This window comes from Primulina eburnea, unplaced genomic scaffold (genome assembly GCF_022965805.1).
Source record: "Primulina eburnea isolate SZY01 unplaced genomic scaffold, ASM2296580v1 ctg446, whole genome shotgun sequence".
NCBI lineage: Eukaryota > Viridiplantae > Streptophyta > Magnoliopsida > Lamiales > Gesneriaceae > Primulina > Primulina eburnea.
In genome coordinates, this window is record NW_027331259.1 from 490,716 (window position 1) to 496,715 (window position 6,000).

Sequence of the window (6,000 nt, forward strand, 5' to 3'; positions counted from 1 at the left end):
CCAAAAGTAACTCAAGAATTTAACATCGAACCAGAAAAAATAGTCCTAGGCATGCCACGCAACCTAGCGACTTCTCTAAAGAACAAATCCGCAATGTTTGAAGCATCATCGATTTTATGACAAGCTATAAAATGTGCAATCTTAGAGAATCTACCCACAACAACAAAAATAGAATCCCTCCCCTTCTTAGTGCTAGGCAACCCAAAATAAAGTCAATAGAAATTTCGATCCAAGTTCTTTTTAAGAATAGCACGTAAAAGTGTTCCCAAAGTTCTATTGACAACTTCAGTTTGTCCATCAGTTTGAGGATGACAAGTAGTAGAAAACAACAATTTTGTGCCAAGTTTAGCCCATAAAGTATTCCAAAAGTAATTCAAGAATATAACATCGCGATCAGAAACAATAGTTCTAGTCATGCCATGCAACCTAACGACTTCTCTAAAGAACAAATCTGCGATGTTTGAAGCATCAACGGTTTTATGACAAGCTATAAAATGTGCCATCTCAGAGAATCTATCCACAACAACAAAAATAGAATCCCTCCCCTTCTTAGTCCTAGGCAACCCCAAAATAAAGTCCATTGAAATGTCAATCCAAGTTCTATTTAAGAATAGCACGCAAAAGTGTTCCCAAAGTTCTATTGACGACTTCAGTTTGTCCATCCGTTTGAGGATGACAAGTAGTAGAAAACAACAATTTTATGCCAAGTTTAGCCCATAAAGTCTTCAAAAAGTAACTCAAGAATTTAACATCGCGACCAGAAACAATAGTCCTAGGCATGCCATGCAACCTAACGACTTCTCTAAAGAACAAATCCGCAATGTTTCAAGCATCATCGATTTTATGACAAGCTATAAAATGTGCCATCTTAGAGAATCTATCCACAACAACAAAAATAGAATCTCTCCCCTTCTTAGTCCAAGGCAACCCCAAAATAAAGTCCATAGAAATGTCAATCCAAGTTCTTTTTAAGAATAGCACGCAAAAGTGTTCCCAAAGTTCTATTGACAACTTCAGTTTGTCCATCCGTTTGAGGATGACAAGTAGTAGAAAACAACAATTTTGTGCCAAGTTTAGCACATAAAGTCTTCCGAAAGTAACTCAAGAATTTAACATCGCGACCAGAAACAATAGTCCTAGGCATGCCATGCAACCTAGCGACTTCTCTAAATAACAAATCCGCGATGTTTGAAGCATCATCGGTTTTATGACAAGCTATAAAATGTGCCATCTTAGAGAATCTATCCACAACAACAAAAATAGAATCCCTCCCCTTCTTAGTCCTAGGCAACCCCAAAATAAAGTGCATTGAAATGTCAATCCAAGTTCTATTTAAGAATAGCACGCAAAAGTGTTCCCAATGTTCTATTGACAACTTCAGTTTGTCCATCCGTTTGAGGATGACAAGTAGTAGAAAACAACAATTTTGTGCCAAGTTTAGCCCATAAAGTCTTCCAAAAGTAACTCAAGAATTTAACCGCGACCAGAAACAATAGTCCTAGGCATGCCATGCAACTTAACTACTTCTCTAAAGAACAAATCCGCAATGATTGAAGCATCATCGGTTTTATGACAAGCTATTAAATGTGCCATCTTTGAGAATCTATCCACAACAACAAAAATAGAATCCCTCCCCTTCTTAGTCCTAGGCAACCCTAAAATAAAGTACATACAAATGTCAATCAAATTTCTTTTTAAGAATAGCACGCAAAAGTGTTCCCAAAGTTCTATTGACAACTTCAGTTTCTCCATCCGTTTGAGGATGAAAAGTAGTAGAAAACAACAATTTTGTGCCAAGTTTAGCCCATAAAGTCTTCCGAAAGTAACTCAAGAATTTAACATCGCGACCAAAAACAATATTCCTAGGCATGCCATGCAACCTAATGACTTCTCTAAAGAACAAATCCGCGATGTTTGAAGCATCATCGGTTTTATGACAAGCTATAAAATGTGTCATCTTAGAGAATCTATCCACAACAACAAAAATAGAATCCCTCCCCTTCTTAGTCCTAGGCAACCCCAAAATAAAGTCCATAGAAATGACAATCCAAGTTTTATTTAAGAATAGCACGCAAAAGTGTTCCCAAAGTTCAATTGACAACTTCAGTTTGTCCATCCGTTTGAGGAAGACAAGTAGTAGAAAACAACAATTTTGTGCCAAGTTTAGCCCATAAAGTATTCCAAAAGTAACTCAAGAATTTAACATCGCGACCAGAAACAATAGTCCTAGGCATGCCACGCAACCTAGCGACTTCTCTAAAGAACAAATCCACAATGTTTGAAGCATCATCGGTTTTATGACAATCTATAAAATGTGTCATCTTAGATAATCAATCCACAACAACAAAAATAGAATCCCTCCCCTTCTTAGTCCAAGGCAACCCCAAAATAAAGTCCATTGAAATGTCAATCCAAGTTCTATTTAAGAATAGCACGCAAAAGTGTTCCCAAAGTTCTATTGACAACTTCAGTTTGTCCATCCATTTGAGGATGACAAGTAGTAGAAAACAACAATTTTGTGCCAAGTTTAGCCCATAAAGTCTTCCAAAAGTAACTCAAGAATTTAACATCGCGACCAGAAACAATAGCCTAGGCATGCCATGCAACCTAACGACTTCTCTAAAGAAAAAATCAGCAATGTTTGAAGCATCATTGGTTTTATGACAAGCTATAAAATGTGCCATCTTAGAGAATCTATCCACAACAACAAAAATAGAATCCCCACCCTTCTTAGTCCTAGGCAACCCCAAAATAAAGTCCAAAGAAATGCAAATCCAAGCTCTTCTAAATAATAGCACGCAAAAGTGTTCCCAAAGTTCTATTGACAACTTCAGTTGGTCCATCCGTTTGAGAATGACCAGTAGTAGAAAACAAAAATTTTGTGCCAAGTTTAGCCCATAAAGTCTTCCAAAAGTAGCTCAAGAATTTAACATCGCGACCAGAAACAATAGTCCTAGGCATGCCATGCAACCTAGCGACTTCTCTAAAGAACAAATCCGCAATATTTGAAGCATCATCGGTTTTATGACAAGCTATAAAATGTGCCATCTTTGAGAATCTTTCCACAACAACAAAAATAGAATCCCTCCCCTTCTTAGTCCTAGGCAACCCCAAAATAAAGTCCATAGAAATGTCAATCCAATTTCTTTTTAAGAATAGCACGCAAAAGTGTTCCCAAAGTTCTGTTGAAAACTTCAGTTTGTCCATCCGTTTGAGGATGACAAGTAATAGAAAACAACAATTTTGTGCCAAGTTTAGCCCATAAAGTATTCCAAAAGTAACTCAAGAATTTAACATCGCGACCAGAAACAATAGTCCTAGGCATGCCATGCAATCTAACGACTTCTCTAAAGAACAAATCCGCAATGTTTGAAGCATCATCGGTTTTATGACAAGCTATAAAATGTGCCATCTTAGAGAATCTATCCACAACAAAAAAAATAGAATCCCTCCCTTTCTTAGTCCTAGGCAACCCCAAAATAAGGTCCATAGAAATGTCAATCTAAGTTCTTTTTAAGAATAGCACGCAAAAGTGTTCCCGAAGTTCTATTGACGACTTCAGTTTGTCCATCCGTTTGAGGATGACAAGTAGTAGAAAACAACAATTTTGTGCCAAGTTTAGCCCATAAAGTCTTCCAAAAGTAACTCAAGAATTTAACATCGCGACAAGAAACAATAGTCAAGGCATGCCATGCAACCTAACGAATTCTCTAAAGAACAAATCCGCAATGTTTGAAGCATCATCGGTTTTATGACAAGCTATAAAATGTGCCATCTTAGAGAATCTATCCACAACAACAAAAATAGAATCCTTCCCCTTCTTAGTCCTAGGCAACCCCAAAATAAAGTCCATAGAAATGTCAATCCAAGTTCTATTTAAGAATAGCACGCAAAAGTGTTCCCAAAGTTCTATTGACAACTTCAGTTTGTCCATCCGTTTGAGGATGACAAGTAGTAGAAAACAACAATTTTGTGCCAAGTTTAGCCCATAAAGTCTTCCAAAAGTAACTCAAGAATTTAACATCGCGACCAGAAACAATAATGCTAGGCATGCCATGCAACCTAGCGACTTCTCTAAAGAACAAATCCGCAATGTTTGAAGCATAATCGGTTTTATGACAAGCTATAAAATGTGCCATCTTAGATAATTTATCCACAACAACAAAAATAGAATCTCTCTCCTTCATAGTCCTAGGCAACCCCAAATAAAGTCCATACAAATGTCAATCCAAGTTCTATTTAAGAATAGCCCGCAAAAGTGTTCCCAAAGTTCTATTGACAACTTTAGTTTGTCCATCCGTTTGAGGATGACAAGTAGTAGAAAATAACAATTTTGTGCCAAGTTTAGCCCATAAAGTCTTCCAAAAGTAACTCAATAATTTAACATCGCGACCAGAAACAATAGTCCTAGGCATGCCATGCAACCTAACGACTTCTCTAAAGAAAAAATCCGCAATGTTTGAAGCATCATCGGTTTTATGACAACATATAAAATGTGCCATCTTCGAAAATCTATCCACAACAACAAAAATAGAATCCTTCCCCTTCTTAGTCCTGGGCAACCCCAAAATAAAGTCCATAGAAATGTCAATCCAAGTTCTTTTTAATAATAGCATGCAAAAGTGTTCTCAAAGTTCTATTGACGACTTCAGTTTGTCCATCCGTTTGAGTATGACAAGTAGTAGAAAACAACAATTTTGTGCCAAGTTTAGCCCATAAAGTCTTCCGAAAGTAACTCAAGAATTTAACATCGCGACCAGAAAAATAGTTCTAGGCATGCCATGCAACCTAACGACTTCTCTAAAGAACAAATCCGCAATTTTTGAAGCATCATCGGTTTTATGACAAGCTATAAAATGTGCCATCTTAGAGAATATATCCACAACAACAAAAATAGAATCCCTCCCCTTCTTAGTCCTAGGCAACCCCAAAATAAAGTCCAAAGAAATGTCAATCCAAGTTCTTTTTAAGAATAGCATGCAAAAGTGTTCCCAAATTTCTATTGACGACTTCATTTTGTCCATCCGTTTGAGGTTGACAAGTAGTAGAAAACAACAATTTTGTGCCAAGTTTAGCCCATAAAGTCTTCCAAAAGTAACTCAAGAATTTAACATCGCGACCAGAAACAATAGTCCTAGGCATGCCATGCAACCTAACGACTTCTCTAAAGAAAAAATCCGCAATGTTTGAAGCATCATTGGTTTTATGACAAGCTATAAAATGTGCCATCTTAGAGAATCCATCCACAACAACAAAAATAGAATCCCTCCCCTTCTTAGTCCTAGGCAACCCCAAAATAAAGTCCATAGAAATGTCAATCCAAGTTCTATTAAAAATAGCACGCAAAAGTGTTCCCAAAGTTCTATTGACAACTACAGTTTGTCCATCCGTTTGAGGATGACAAGTAGTAGAAAACAACAATTTTGTGCCAAGTTTAGCCCATAAAGTCTTCAAAAGTAACTCAAGAATTTAACATCGCGACCAGAAACAATAGTCCTAGGCATGCCATGCAACCTAACGACTTCTCTAAAGAACAAATCCGCAATGTTTGAAGCATCATCGGTTTTATGACAAGCTATAAAATGTGCCATCTTAGAGAATCTATCCACAACAACAAAAATAGAATCCCTCCCCTTCTTAGTCCTAGGAAACCCCGAAATAAAGTCCATAGAAATGTAAATCCAAGTTCTTCTTAAGAATAGCACGCAAAAGTGTTCCTAAAGTTATATTGACAACTTCAGTTTGTCCATCCGTTTGAGGATGACAAGTAGTAGAAAACAACAATTTTGTGCCAATTTTAGCCCATAAAGTCTTCCAAAAGTAACTCAAGAATTTAACATCGCGACCATGAAACAATAGTCCTAGGCATGCCATGCAACCTAGCGACTTCTCTAAAGAAAAAATCCGCAATGTTTGAAGCATCATCGGGTTTATGACAAGCTATATAATTTGCCATCTTAGAGAATCTATCCACAACAACAAAAATACAATCCCTCACCT